At 39.2% G+C, this 14689-nt stretch overlaps 1 pseudogene; it reads left to right on the forward strand.

Annotated features, from left to right (window-relative positions):
• Positions 1–13989: 13989 nt before the first annotated feature.
• LOC101568459 lies at positions 13990–14428 on the forward strand (annotated as a pseudogene).
• Positions 14429–14689: the final 261 nt, after the last annotated feature.

The raw sequence follows: 14689 nt of genomic DNA on the forward strand, positions 1-14689 counted from the left end.
TTTTTTTTGCGTAACTGGGGATTGTACTCAGGCCTTGCGCTTGCCAGGGAAGCGCTTATTCCACTGAGCCATCTCCCCAGCCCCCATTTCATTCAAATATGTAAAGCAAACCTATGCGTTTAATTCTGATGACTTTTAGGGAGATGTGAGTTTTGCTCCTGCATTTGTGTTTGGCTGATGGTGCTAGCAGAGTGCATGCAATGGGTTTGTCCATTTGCTGTGGTGTTTGCACTTGCTTCCCAGGAACAGGACTGACATGCAAGTTGAACCTACTCAATAGTGTAACAGGGAAAACTTGGTTGACCAGCTTTTCCATGATATGTAGTGTCCCTTCTCTGGTGCAAGGCTTCAGGATACGCGGGAAAACTGCTGGAATGTTCCCAGAACATTGTGATAATAGCGGCGGAATGTGACATAACGTACTGGGGCTGTTTGGGAATGCCAAAGCAAGCCTGGCTATTGAGCATCTGGCAAAGGGAAAGTAAAGGGCGTTGGTTGTTGTCCAGCCTTCACATAACAAGTCGTCTTCTTCAGTTCCTTACTTACCTGCCCCATCTCCTTGCAACCAGAGTGAAGGGCTCCCTCAGATAGGTCTGATGACTTTAGTGAAGATGGGGAGGGAGGCTAGCAGGACTTTTTGAGGAAGGAAAAATAATCTTTTAAAAATATAGTCAATAGGTCAAATTCTATGTTAAAAAATTTAACACGACTTCTCTCTTCCCCACTCCCAGCTTTTCTTTTTGAAACAAGGTCTGACTATGTTGTCCATGCTTGCCTTGAGCTCACTATGTAGTCTAACTGGCCTCAAAATCACAGTGATCCTCCTGCCTCAGTGGTGGGGTTAGGGACATGCACACTATTCCTGGCTTCTAAATGACTTTTTATGATACATAGTTCAGAAAATGTGAGATATTTATGTTTCTCAATGTGAAACCTGAATTTTTAAATGTTGAGAATTAGACTCAGTCTACTGTACTTCTGAATGAAGACTTTGGCTCACAGAAAGGGAAAGAAATTCCCCTTGTTTTTTGAATCAGTATATAAAAGACTTTGGGGCACTCTCTGTCTATCTCATATCCACTGTGTAGCACAGCTGTCCAGTCTGGGAAAGCAGTAGTGTATACAAGACCCAAAATCCTTGGCCCCAAGGAGCTAATAAGCTTCATCACAAATAGGATAAAGTGAGTTAAGTCATGTCATAGAAAGGGTGGAGATGCTGAGGTGGCCTGCTCAGGCCTCTTCCTGGAGGAGTCTGCTGCTCAGCTGTTGTGAGCCCGTCATGGAAGACTGTAGCATCACAGCACTTCCTCAGCATGCAAGTCCTGAGAGCATGCAACTCTCTCCCCACACAAATCCAATGCCCAGTCTAGGAGTGTGAGCTCTGCCCAGCATCTTTGTCAGCAGGAGACTACACTGAAGGGCCAGTTCTAGCTCTGAATGTCCCCGCGGACATGGCTGAGGCCACTGAAATGGTCCCCTGATTTTCCCCTTGCGTGCTCCTGCTGTGTCCTCAGTCCCAGCCAGGGCTGGGACAAGGCTGATGTGGGCGAGGCCTACCCAGTGCCAAGTTTACAGATGCCCCTGCTCCCAGGGCTCCAGTTGTGCAGCAGCAGCAGCAGCAGCAGCAGCAGCAGCAAGTGCAGGTTTGCTCAGCAGAACACCTTATTTCAAAATAAAAAAAGTTCTAAACAACTGAAAGTGACTTTCAGTGTGACGTCTCAGTTTTAATTTTGTGAGGATGACTTGGGCAACAAGTTGGAATAAAAATTTTGATTAAATTTCAATCCTATGTGATGCCATGGATGTAAATTAAGGGAGATGCCTGTTAAAGAAATGATAATATCCAGGCAGGGCTTGCTTTGCACATCTGCGGCTATCGGTGCCTTCTTGACTGAGAAGATGCTTTCAACATCAATTGTGTGAAATATCTGCCTTTTAGAAACATCAAAGATGATGGCTGACCTTCCAATGACCTTCTGATGACTAGAACAAAATGTGATTGAGTCTTGAGGAATCACAATAGCAATAGTTAAAATTCTCGCTCTATCGTATCAAAACTTACTAACTGTATATAATATATTGCATTGATTCTGGGCAGTAGATTTATTACATACAAATCACTTATTATTTTTTTTTTTTATTTTAGGGAAGGGTCTACAGGGTGTTCAGTGTCTCACTACTAGATCGGACTCGTAGTGATCAACCTGTTTACAGCTTCCCAAGAGCTGGGATTATAGACGCGCACCACCACGCCCAGTCTCAATTGCTGTCTCAGAGTGCCCTGGGGGCAGGGCCAGCATGGAAGACCCAGGGATTGAACCCCGAGCCCTTGTGCCTGCTTGCAGGTGCTTTAATGTGCTGAGCTATTTGGCTGGCCCCAAATCATTTTTTTAAGGACAGCACCCTGAAGCTCAAAACTCATGGTGTAAGATTAGAGGGTAAATTTTAATTCACATCTTCTTGATTCAAATTGCTGCCCTCTCCTGAACAGGATTCCAACCATGAATTCATGTTTTGGTCCTTGCGGCTTTCTCTTCATAAATCAGTGTGTCAGCTGAGTGATCGCTGACCTTCCAATGACAAATTAAAAATTTGTTAAATTAAAAGAATATGCCCTTAACACTTTTCAAAACAATAGTATCACATTTCGTACAATCTTTCAAGTTGGTGCCTTGTGGTTGCACTTTATTTTTTAGATGTTCAATTAATTAATTCATGTTTCCTGGAGAATTATACATGGTATTTGTGTTCTTATGCAACAAGTTTGGATCTTTAGATTTAACTTGAAATTTTCTCTTCATATTTTAAAATATGTTTCTTCAAATAGGCATTTTGAATGCCTAGGAGACAGACAGACAGACAGACAGACAGACAGACACCTAGATAAATATGGTTTATCTCTAGATAACCCCTAAAGCATCATGTGATCATAGGTGGGACCTTTGGAAGGCTAACTGATGACAGGGAGCTTATAGCTGGCTTGCTGTTTAGAGGTGGGGCCAGGTCAGAACAGGTGGGTCACTGTGGGTGTGACCTGGAAGACTCTCTCCCTTCCTGGCTCCTCTTTTATTGCTCTGCTTCCTGAATGCCACAAAGAGAGCATCCTTTCTCTGCCCAGACCCTGCCACCATGCTGTTCTGCCTTGGAACTGGCTGATGATGGACTGAGCCTCCATAAGCCATGAGCCAGAATAAATCTTGCCTCTTCTAACTTGTGGGTGTCACACCTTGTGTTTCCCCAATGAGACAAGTTACCAAGGCATATACCAAAAAGTCTAACTTTTTACAATTGAAAACTGGTGGCTCAATAATAAGCTCATGGTCATTATACAGGTGTGGAACTGGTATAATAGCCAACCTGAGTATCAACTATTGACGGTGGTAGTAAAGATGTATAACAGATGTGCTACAGTTGGTCCTGGGAAGATGCTGATAATTGGGCAGGAGGGTAGAGTATACATGGAAACTCTAATTTTTCTCTCAAATGTAACAGTACATTAAAATGCCATAGTCAAAACAGTGTTAGTGAGAGTAAAACCACAGTTCTGTAACAACCTGGTTTATGGACACCTCAGCCCCACTCTGGGCCTCAGGTTGTCTTGTGCTCCCCTCTTCTCCTCACTGTGATGAGCCCAGATACCCTTTCTGCTTTTATTACCTGAGCTCCCCCTTACCAAGAGACTGCTGTTTGCCCTAGGGATGATCAGAGACTCTTCCTCCTTCACACTTTCTGGCTCTGAATCCCATCTTGATTCGTCAGTGTCTGCAGGGTGAGGCTCTGGTCCTGAGTAAGGCCAATTCTTGCCTGTGCTTTCTGAATTGAATAGTGGGCTCAGTAGTATTCCCTCCAATTCCTGTTGGCTTAGAAGAGAAAAGGGACCCTATTTGAAAAGACGGTTTTGCTGATGAAATTCTGGAGTCAGACTGGATCTGAGTCCTAAATCAAATACAACTGTTGTCCTTACAAGAAGAGAAGATAGAGATGCAGACACAGAAGGAAGCTGTTCATGTGAAGATGGAAGCAGAAATTTGAGGGAAGCTACTACATGCGGTGGAATGCCAACGATGGCCAGCACCCACCAGGATCCTCCTTAAGGCCTTTGAGGGTGGGGGAGAGCAGGGCCTGCCAACACCTTGAGTTTGAATTTACAACCTCCAGAACTGAGGGGAGCAATCCTGCCATGTAGGGTGCTAGTCCCTTCACCCCTAGGAAATATATACAGATGTTAGTAGCAGGAGTAGCGCCTTTAGCACTTCACCTTTTTTATTACCTTTCTTCACATCTTCAATTGATCCTTGAGCTCTTGCCTTTCTATCCTCACTCATCTTCCCCTTATCTGGATATAAATTAAAAATAAAACTCTTCAGCTTTGGCTTGCCTTGATAACCCTTCTATAAACTATTTCTATGTGCCGCTAAACATTTCCCTTGCTTTGAAGTATTAAGTTCTCAAGTGTGATTCAAAGCCGAACAACTATTTGCCATCCATCCTGTCCAGTTTTAACTCTTTTGGCTGGGTGTTCTAGCTTTTCCTTAATTTCATTTCTCACAAATTATCAGACCCCTTCAAATTTTACTCTGCTCAGACTATTACCTCTCAGCCTTCCCTCCTGCTCTGTCTCTTTTAGTTCTGGATACCTAGGTGGCCTCTACAGACATCCCTTCTCTCCGTTCCTGTGAAGATTGCTCAGCTTTTTTAGGCCCAATGCAAGGGCTCCTCTTCTGGAAATATTCTTCTACCTTTTTTTTTAAAATTTACTTTAAAGAGAAAAAATTGAGACATTAGAAGCAGTATACAATTTCAAAAAATCCCCAAGATGATAAATATTCAACAATGGCTATTATATTGCACATTGCCGCTCAGATTACCAGATGCAAGCACGTAAAATTGGTCAACATAAAAATTTTAAGCATTAACTAATACTTTCTATCTACTTTCAAAACACTGGTAGAAATTAGTGGTACAATTACCTAGGCTATCCTGTGTATGTACACGCATGATTTTTCCCCCTTCATTTATTGTCTTTCTTTTTTCCTTTCCCTCATCCCAACTGTTCATTCTTTTTGAGCCCATTTCCCTTTTAGTATATCTATTGTACCTTTCAGATTTTATTTACTCTTTCAGGTTCTTACACTAGGGAGACAATACAATGTTTACACATTTGGGTCTGAAAAGGATCAACAATTGGAATCACATCTTTTTGAAAAGTTTCGGCACTTCAAAGCAAATGTCCAACAGAGTAAAATGAAAAGCCCCAAACTGGGAAAAAAACCCATGGCTGACTGTCCCTCTGACAAAGGACTTCTATATGGAACATGAAAAATATTAAAAAAAAATCAGGTCCCCCAAATTCAAAGACCCAGTTCAAAAATGGGCATCTGAGATGAATATATACTTCTTGGAGAAAGAAATGCAAATGACAAATGAGTATATGAAAAAATGTTCAGCATCATTGGTCATTTGAGAAATGCAAATTAAAACACTGAGATTCCATCTTACCCCAGAAATAATGGCTAACATCAAGAAGTCAGTCAATAATAAATTCTGGAGGGGCTATGGAGAAAAAGGAACATTTCTGCACTGCTGGTGGGAGTGCAGACTAGTACAACCACTATGGAAATCAGTGAAAAGATTTCTTAAAGTGCTAGGATTGGACATCTCATTCAAGCCAGCTATTCACCTCCTGGGTATTTTTCCAGAAGAACTGAAAACCTCATATTACAGAGATATATGTGCACCCATGTTTATAGCAGCACAATTTGTCATAGCTAAATCTTGGAAACAACCAAGATGCTTATCAACTGAAGAATGGATAAAAATGTGTGATATTTTTACACAATGGAGTATTATTCAGCTATAAAACAGGATACATTTGAGTCTTTTGTCAGTAAATGGATGCAATAGGAGAACATACTCTTAAGTGAAATAAATCAGACCTGCACATGCAAACATTGTCTCCTTAGTATGGGAAACTGAAAGAGAAAAATGGAATCTGAAGGATACAATAGATGTTAGGAAAAGGGAATAAACTTATTTAAAAGGAAAGAGAGAGTGAGTGGAGGAGAAGGACGGGGAGGGAGTAGGAGAAAAAGATTTATCTATGTATGCAAGCAGGATGCTTTTGACAACTGTACTGTGCATTTCTGCTGGTCTATGGAAAGAAGCAGTTAATGCTTTAATTTGTTCCATCTCCTATTTTCAATTGTTTGTACCTTTTTTCTTCTTAGTTTCTCACAGAGTTCTTCCAGTTTCACATGCATCTATCTGGTAACATGAATAACTGGTTGGAAGACAACACTATGTATTACAACAAATACAGCAAAATTCGTATTACTTTGTTAAGTGAAATTCTGTATCGCTTGTAATTTTTTCTGTTTTAATTCTAATTTGTACTCTCTTTAAAACATAAAAAAGGAAAAATTAACACATTTGTGTCTGATTTATTTCACTTATGAGTATGGTCTCTAGTTGCATCCGTTTTCCTATAAAAGCTTTAAGTTGATCTTTTTTTTTATAGCTGAGCAGTACCCCATTGAATAAAAATACCACATCTTTTTTATGCATTACTCAGTTAATGGGCATTTAAGTTGTTTACAAGATTTGCCTATGACAAATTGTGCTGCCATTAACATGAGCACATATATATCATTGTGGTATAATGTTTTCAATCCTTCTGGAAAAATAATCCTAGTGTTTTGAGGAATCTCCACACTGATTTCCATAGTGGTTGCACCAGTTCATATTCCCACCAGCAGTGGAGAAGGGCTCCTTTTTTCTCCTGAAGCCCCCTCTAGCACTTGTTATCAGTTGGTTTTTAGGATAGCCATTCTCTCTGGGGTGAAATGGAATCTCAGTGTTGCATGAATGTGAATTTCTCAAATGAACAGTGCTGTTGAACATTTTTTTTTTTTGTATTAGAATTTCAAGTCAGGGATTGTGATGCCCCCTGCCTTGCCTTTGTTTGCCAAGATTGCCTTTGCTGTTCTAGCTCTTTTCTGGTTTCACATGAATTTTAGGAGTATTTTCTCTAGATCTGTGAGGTATGTTAATGGTATTTTGATCAGGAGTGCATTGACTCTGTATAACAGTTTTGGGAATCTGGCCATTTTCACAATGTTGGTTCTTCCTATTCACGAGCAAGGACTGGATTTCTATTTTCTGAAATCCTCTTTGAACTCTTTTTTGAGAGTATTGTCAGTTTCATTGTATAGTTTTAATTGCATAAATCTTTTACTTCCTTTTCTCTCACAGTGAGGTTGTTGTTTCTATACAGAAATGCTATTAAATTTTGGGTGTTGATTTTGTGCCAAGCTACACTACTGAATTTCTTTATTAATTCTAGCAGTCTCTTGGATCTTCCATGTAGAGTATCATGTCATCTGCAAATAATGACAATTCAACTTCTTCCTTCCTTTCTAATTCTTATTCCTTTTATTCTCTCTCTTGTCTAATTGCTCTGGATAATATTTCCAGAACTATATTGAGTAGGAGTGGTGATAGTGAACATTCTTGTCTTGTACTTGATTTTAGAGTGAAAGCTTTCAGTTGTTTATTTAGAATGATGCTGGCTGTTGGTTTGTCATAGATGGCTTTTGTCAGATTGAAGTAAAGACCATCTATCCCAATTGTCTATAAGATTTTTATCATGAATGAGTGCTTGACTTCATCAAAAGCTTTTTCTCTTGTCTATTGAGATGATCATGTAATTTTTTATTTTGGTTTGTTGATGTGGTATATTATAATTTATAGATTTGCATATATTGAAACATCCCTGTATCCTTGGGATGAATCCCACCTGGTTAGGGTGTTTAATCTTCTTGATTACTTGCTGCATTCTATTTGTTAGCATTTTATTAATGATTTTTGCATCTATATTCATGAGAGAGATTGCCCTGTAATTCTCTCTTTTGGTTGAGTGTTTCTCTGATTTTGGTATCAATGTAATTCTTGCCTCTAGAAATGAATTAGAGAGAGAATTGCTTCCTTTTGAATTTCTTTTAGGAGTTTAGGAGTATTGGGATTAAATCTTCTTTAAATTTCATGTGGAATTCATCTCTAAATTTATTAGGACTTGAACATTTTTGTTGCTAAGTTTCTTATTATATTTTCAATTTTGTTAACTGATATTGGGTTATTTAGACTTTTTATATCTTCTTTATTCAGTTTTGATAATTCATATATATCTGGGAATCTATCCACTTCTTCTGTGTTTTCCATCATATGAGAGTAATTTTTTTTGTACCTGGGATTGAATTCAGGACCTTGCACTTGCCAGGCAGGCACTTATGCCACTGAGCTATCTTCCTGGCCAAGGGTAAATATTTTTGAAGTAGGTATTGATGATTGTCAGAATTTCCACAGACTCTGTAGTAATTTTACCCTTTTCAATCTTTATTGTATGACTTAGTGTTTTTTCTTTCCCTTTTTGAGGCAGTTGGTTCTTTTAATTTTTTAAAAAATCAATTATTATTATTATTATTATTATTATTATTTTGGTAGAACTGGGGATTGAACTCAGACTCTCGCGCTTGCCAGGGAAGCACTTATTATACAGAGCCATCTCCCCAGCCCAAAACCAATTCTTTTATTCATTAATTCTTTGTAATGTTTTCATTGTCTCAATTTCAGGTCTGATCTTTATAATTTCCTTCCTTCTTTGGGCTGTGTGTTTCACATGTTCTTCCAGAAGGTAAAGCGCAGCATTAAAATATTTATTTGTTCTTGTTCTATTTTCCTAATGTGAAAGTTCATCACTGTAAACTTTCCTCTGAGGTCTGCTTTCATTTCGTTCCACAAGTTCTGGTAAGTTGTGTTTGAATTTTCATTGGATTATAGATATTGTTTAATTTCTTCTTTAATTTTGTTTGTGACTCATTGGTTGTTCAACAGGGGGTTATTTAATTTCCATGTTTACGAAGTTTTTGCAGTTTCTTTGGTCGCTAGTTTCCAATTTCATCATACAATGGTCAGATAATATGCATGGACTAATTTAATTCCCTTGCATCTACTTAAGCATGTTCTATGGACTAATATGTGGTCTATTTTAGAGAATGTCCCATGTGCAGATGAAAAGAATGTGTATTCTGATACTGTTGGGTGGAACACTCTGTAAACATCTACTAAATCCATTTGTTCAAAGGTTTGGTTCATTCTACTATCTGCTTATTTTTGTCTAGTTGTTCTATTTCTTAAGGGGGTGTTATGGTCCTCCATTGAGATTGTATTATTGCTTATTTGATTTTCCATGTCCTTTAAAGCTTGTATTATATAGTTTCATGCTCCCATATTTGATGTGTTCATATTTATGATTGTCATCTTTTCCTCTTGTTTTTCCCTAACAAGTATGTAGTGACTTTCCTTATGTCATTTGATCGTTCTTGGTTTGAAGTTCACATTATCTGTGAATAGACTAGGTACCCCTGTTTTTTTTCTGAGTTCCTGACACACAGAGTATTGCATCTCCTTCTTTCAGTCTATGAATTTCCTTTGGAGTTAAATGCGTTTCTTGTATTCAGGATATTGTTGGATTTTGTTTCTTGATCCACTCTTCTGTTGGTAAATTGAAGTCATTTAAGTTGATGGCTATAGCTGAAATGTACTGGCTTATCTTTGTCATGTTATTTTCCTCCTTTTGGTGCCTTACTTTTTCCATGTTTAATTGCTGGCCTTGCTTAATGGTTTTTTTCCATCCTGGTTCTTGGAATTGTCATCATTTTTATCTCTTTCTGGAATATCTTTCAATACTGTTTTTAGAGTTTCTTTGGTGGTTATGGATTGCTTTGGTTCTTTGGCATGGAAGTATTTTACTTCTCCATTAATTTTGAAAGATGGTTTTGCAGGGTACATCAATCTGAGTTCCAAGTTGTTTCCTTTCAGGACTTCAAATATTTCACTCCTAGCTCTTCTTGCCTTGATGGTTTGTGTTGAAAAACCTGCTGGTATTCTGGTGGATTTTCCTTTACATGTGATGTTTCTTTTCTCTAACAGCTTTTAATATGTTGTTCTTATGCTGAATTTCTGGCATCTTGATTGTTATGTCTGCATGTAGATTTATTTTAGTTGATGCTAATTGTATTTCTATATGCCTCACTTGCTGTGTGTCAGATCCTTTTCCCATGCTCTGGAAATTTTCTACTATTACTTCTGCAGATAGTTTCTCTATGTCGTTTGTGTTTAATTCTTTTCCATTGACACCTAAAAGTCTTAAGCTATTTATCTTTGCATCGTTCTGTAGCTGTTAAGCTATAATTTTCTGGTTCCTTGCTTTTTTAAAGAGAACTTTCCCTTCATGGTGGCTAGCTGCAATGATGTCTTCAAGGTAAGAAAGTCTATGTTTGATTTCATTAAAATGGAAGGTTTTAATTTTCATTAAAATTTGCCAGGTTTTAATGGAATTTTAAATTTTCTGGTTACACATTCTAATTCTTTCCTATGTTGTTTATTTAAGGTTTCCATCATTTTTTTTATGCTCCTCTATTTTCTCTATGTCTTCTTTACATATTCTCAGTAATTCTTTCATTATGGTCATCATTCTTTTTTTTACCTGAGTCATTATTTCTGATCTGCTTTCTTCTATACCTTCCTGGATTTGTTTCTTTACTTCAATTTCTATCATTTTTGAAAGTTCAGTTGTATGACTTCTGATTTCTTCTATGTTGATATCTCCTGGACTTGTTCCAGGTGGGCTGGAGGCCTGAGATTGCATTTTGCTTCTTTGTCTTGTCATATTCTATTTCAGAAAGAACTCTTTATTCTAATTTCTGTGATAATTCCTGTGAAATTTTGATCATAGGTAGATATAGCGCTACTATTAAGCCTATTTTATGAATAGTCTGTTCTTCCAAGATATCTTCTGTGTGTCAGAATTCTTGGTTTGTATCTATCCTGAGATCCTGCCTTCGCAACTAATTGAGAGTGGGATGTTTGTTTCCATTTGGCACTGTCCTCCATCTTTAGGTGTATGGTTGTGGTGAGGTGGTTACTCTAGTGCTTCCCAATACTGTTATCCAAGGGAGAATAGGTGGGTTAAAAAATGTGACACCCTAACTACAATTAGTAGTGCAATTGTAATTATAATACTAATTAGTAGCACAATTAACAACGTTGATAACATCAGGCAAAATCTAGATATCGACAAACTTTGGTAACTACTGGTTTAGTACTTTGGACATTGGAGCAAAGTCTACAAGTTATAGAACAGAACAAATTATACATTCGGAGTTTGCATGCAAAATGCTTCCCCTTGTTAGAGTGGATTTACTCCGTGCTTCACTTCATGTGTGGGGCTAGGCAGGGCCAGGGACCTGGACTCCTCTGGTCAAGCTGGTTGTCCAGAATCCCGAGCATTCAATGCTGGTTGTTTGTCCCACCATGTGGGGGAATCCTTCCATCTTTCTCCAAAAAAATTCTTCTTTTTTAATGAATTCACTATATAATTTCAATATCTACCAAACTTACCTTCTTCATTAATATTTTCACTATTTTGTGAGTCCTTTTAACTTCTCTGGCTAGATGTTAAGCTGTTTAATACCTAAGACTGTTCTTTTTTAGAATATAAGTTCACAGAGTTGAACATAATGGTAAGACCATGTTAAGGCTTAAATAAACTCACTTTCATATCTTACAGAGCAGTCATGGTATAGTTAGCAAACATAGCCAATGGGTTTTGTGAGGAGAAAATATGCTTAATCTACTAAAATTCTCAGAGGGGCTCAATAAGTATGTGGACACAATTTCTTTAACCTTTCAAAAAGCCTTGACAAACTTCCACACCAGAGGTTACTTAAAAATAAAAATGAGTCATGATGAGATTGTGGGGAATGTTTGGTCATGGTTAGGGAACTGGCTTAGGGATCGGAAACAGCCCAAACCAAATTCATGTAGTAATGAATTCCAGATGTTCACAACCTTCCACCCAGAGAAAATGGGGCCCTGGTCCAAATGGGAAGGTCATCTAGAGGGTCCCTAAAGTGATGCACAACTCAGTTTTAGCTAGCATGTTTGAAAGAAAGAGTCTATAGTGAAATCTTCCTCAGAGGTAGAATGCCAAGGCAAAAAAGAGAACACTCCAGAGGACTCTGGGAGGACACATGTCATCAGAGAAGTGACTTATGAGCCTCATGCCACCCCTGGCCCTGAACAGCTTTAGAGGAAAATGGACACAGGCTGACTTTAGGGGTTGTTAAGTTCTGAGCTATCTGTTACCACCACGCAAGCAAGCCTTTCAGTTCTCCTCTGTAAGCAATTTTGTTAAATTGTTTGGTAAGTATTTATTTATAAGAAAGGTCAAAGGCTGCCTTGGGGAAGGGCTGAGAAGGTGAAAGCTGCTGTCCTGAAAAACAAAAACAAAAACAAAAACAAAAACAAAAACAAAAACAAACAATTCAACTCCAAAGCAGCAGATCCCTATCAAAGAAACAAAGCAACAGCTATATAACCAATGGACTCACCTTCCCTAGCGACTGTATGCCGCTATCCTTTCATGAGGTCTGGATTCTTAATGCTTGGTATTTCAGATACTCCTCTTTGGAGAGGAGAGAATTTTTAATGTAAGAATAGTGACTCGATGCTGAAAAATTAGTTCTGGAGGGGAAAGAGAATACACAAACACCCTGAAAATTGCGGTGGATTAAAGCCAGGTGTCGTGGTGCATCCCCCTGCCTCAGCCATGTGAGGCACCTGTAATCCAAGCTATTCACATGGCTGAGGCAGGAGGATAGAAAGATCAAGGCCAGCTTGGGTGACTGAGATGGTTGCAAAATGAAAAGTCAAAAAGGGCTTGGTATGTAGCTCAGTGGGAGAGGTCAATCCCTAGGGTCAGTCCCTAGTATTGCCAAAAAATTGTGGGCAATCAGAAAGAGGCAGTTTCACTGCAGGACAAAGTATGACCCCCACATGAAGAAGTAGACAGCTCTCTGCAGGAGCAGCCTAAGACAGGGGCTGGGCACTTGGACCCCCCAACCAGGCTGCAGGTGCTGCTGAGGGCTGACAGGAAGATTTGGAGAGCCATGAGTCACATGTTGCTGCCTTTGCAGCTGTATATTTTTTAGCTGAATATTTCACATTGGAAACGTCTGCAGCAAGTAATCATAGAAAATGTGAAAACTTCAACCCTAGTCCTACTTAAAAAAAAAAAAAAAAAAGGATTGAAACAGGCAACGAGTAGGCGTCAAGCTAGTCTTATTTTAGGTGTGGGCCCATCTGCTGGTAAAGCTGAGATTAGAACAGTTCACAGGAAAATCATGATTTTTAAATTAAGCAGATAACAGTGACTCTCTTGTTTAGCAACCCAGATATATAAAGCAGAAGTCATGGTAGCTTGAGTCCCAAACAGTGCTATGCAAGGTTTACCTTGAAAGGAAAAGGCAGGACTTTTTCTTGATCTTTTCTTCTTTTCTTTCTTTTTTTTTTTTTTAAGCTCTGCATTTTTTTTTAAGATAACATAACAACATATTATTAGTTGCACACAGAATTGAAGGAAGGAAGAAGCTAGATCAAGGGGAGAGTGCACAAAGAAAACCTTGCCCTTGGCTGGCCATTGGGTTAAAGGACAAACTGAATCAAAGATTCAGGGCAACCAGGGATCAGGGCAAGAAACAGATGACAGTGCTGAGAGCAGTAATGACTTGGCCTTAAGACATCAGAAGGAATTCTTTTTTTTTTCAAGGGCCATAAATAGATATTCTAAGAAAGGGAAAATCATTAGAAAGACTAATCGAACTTTCTAGTTGGAAAGGATTAGATTAGAATTTCATACGTTTTGGACAGTAAGCTCTAGGCAATAAGTTCCAATACAAGACCATTTTAAATTTGTAAAGCAGATTCGAATTAAAGCCAGTGTGAGGAGCTAAGGAGGTAGCTCAGTGGCATAAGCACTTTCCTGGCAAGCACAAGATCCTGAGTTTGATCCAAGTACTAAAAAATAAAAAAATGAAAATTTCCCGTTGCGGTACCGTGCGGTGAGGAGCTCTAGAATCTGCACTAGCAACTATGCAGTCTAAGAGCTCGCTGCTGTCTATGCAACTGTTTGGTTGCAAGAAGACAGCCACACCTGTGGCACACTGCAAACGGGCCAACGGCCTCATCAGAGTGAATGGGCATCCCCTGGAGATGGTCAAGCTGTGAATGCTGCAATGTAAGTTACTGGAGCCTGCTCTGCTGCTGGGCAAGGAGCAGTTTGCTGGGATTGACATCCATGTCCGTGTGAAGGGTGGTGGTCATGTTGCCCAGATTTGTGCTGTCCATCAGTCCATCTCCAAAGCCCTGGTGGACTATTACCAGAAATACATTGATGAGCTTCCAAGAAAGAGATCAAAGACATTCTCATCCAGTATGACTGGACCCTGTTGGTAACTGACCCCGTCACTGTGAATTCAAAAAGTTTGGAGGCCCTGGTGCTGGTGCTCATTACCAGAAACCCTACCGATAAGCTCACCATAAGAATCCCCATTAGCTTTTGTAACAAACAAAGAATTTTGAGGTTGCAAGGAAAAAAAAAATAAAGCCAGTGTGCTGCATCCTGGGGAAAGCCTGCTGGAGAGGCCCTGACCCAGGCTTTGCAGATCTCTCAACAGAAGCCTTTGGAGGTGGCATTAGTCAGACAGATATGTGGCAATCTCTGGGCGGACTCCTTCCCTGTCACCATCCTTCAGCCTTGCTGCACTTCGATTCTATGACAGCCAGGCCAATG

This window comes from Octodon degus, unplaced genomic scaffold, assembly GCF_000260255.1.
Source record: "Octodon degus isolate 3935 unplaced genomic scaffold, OctDeg1.0 scaffold00001, whole genome shotgun sequence".
Classification (NCBI taxonomy): Eukaryota; Metazoa; Chordata; class Mammalia; order Rodentia; family Octodontidae; genus Octodon; species Octodon degus.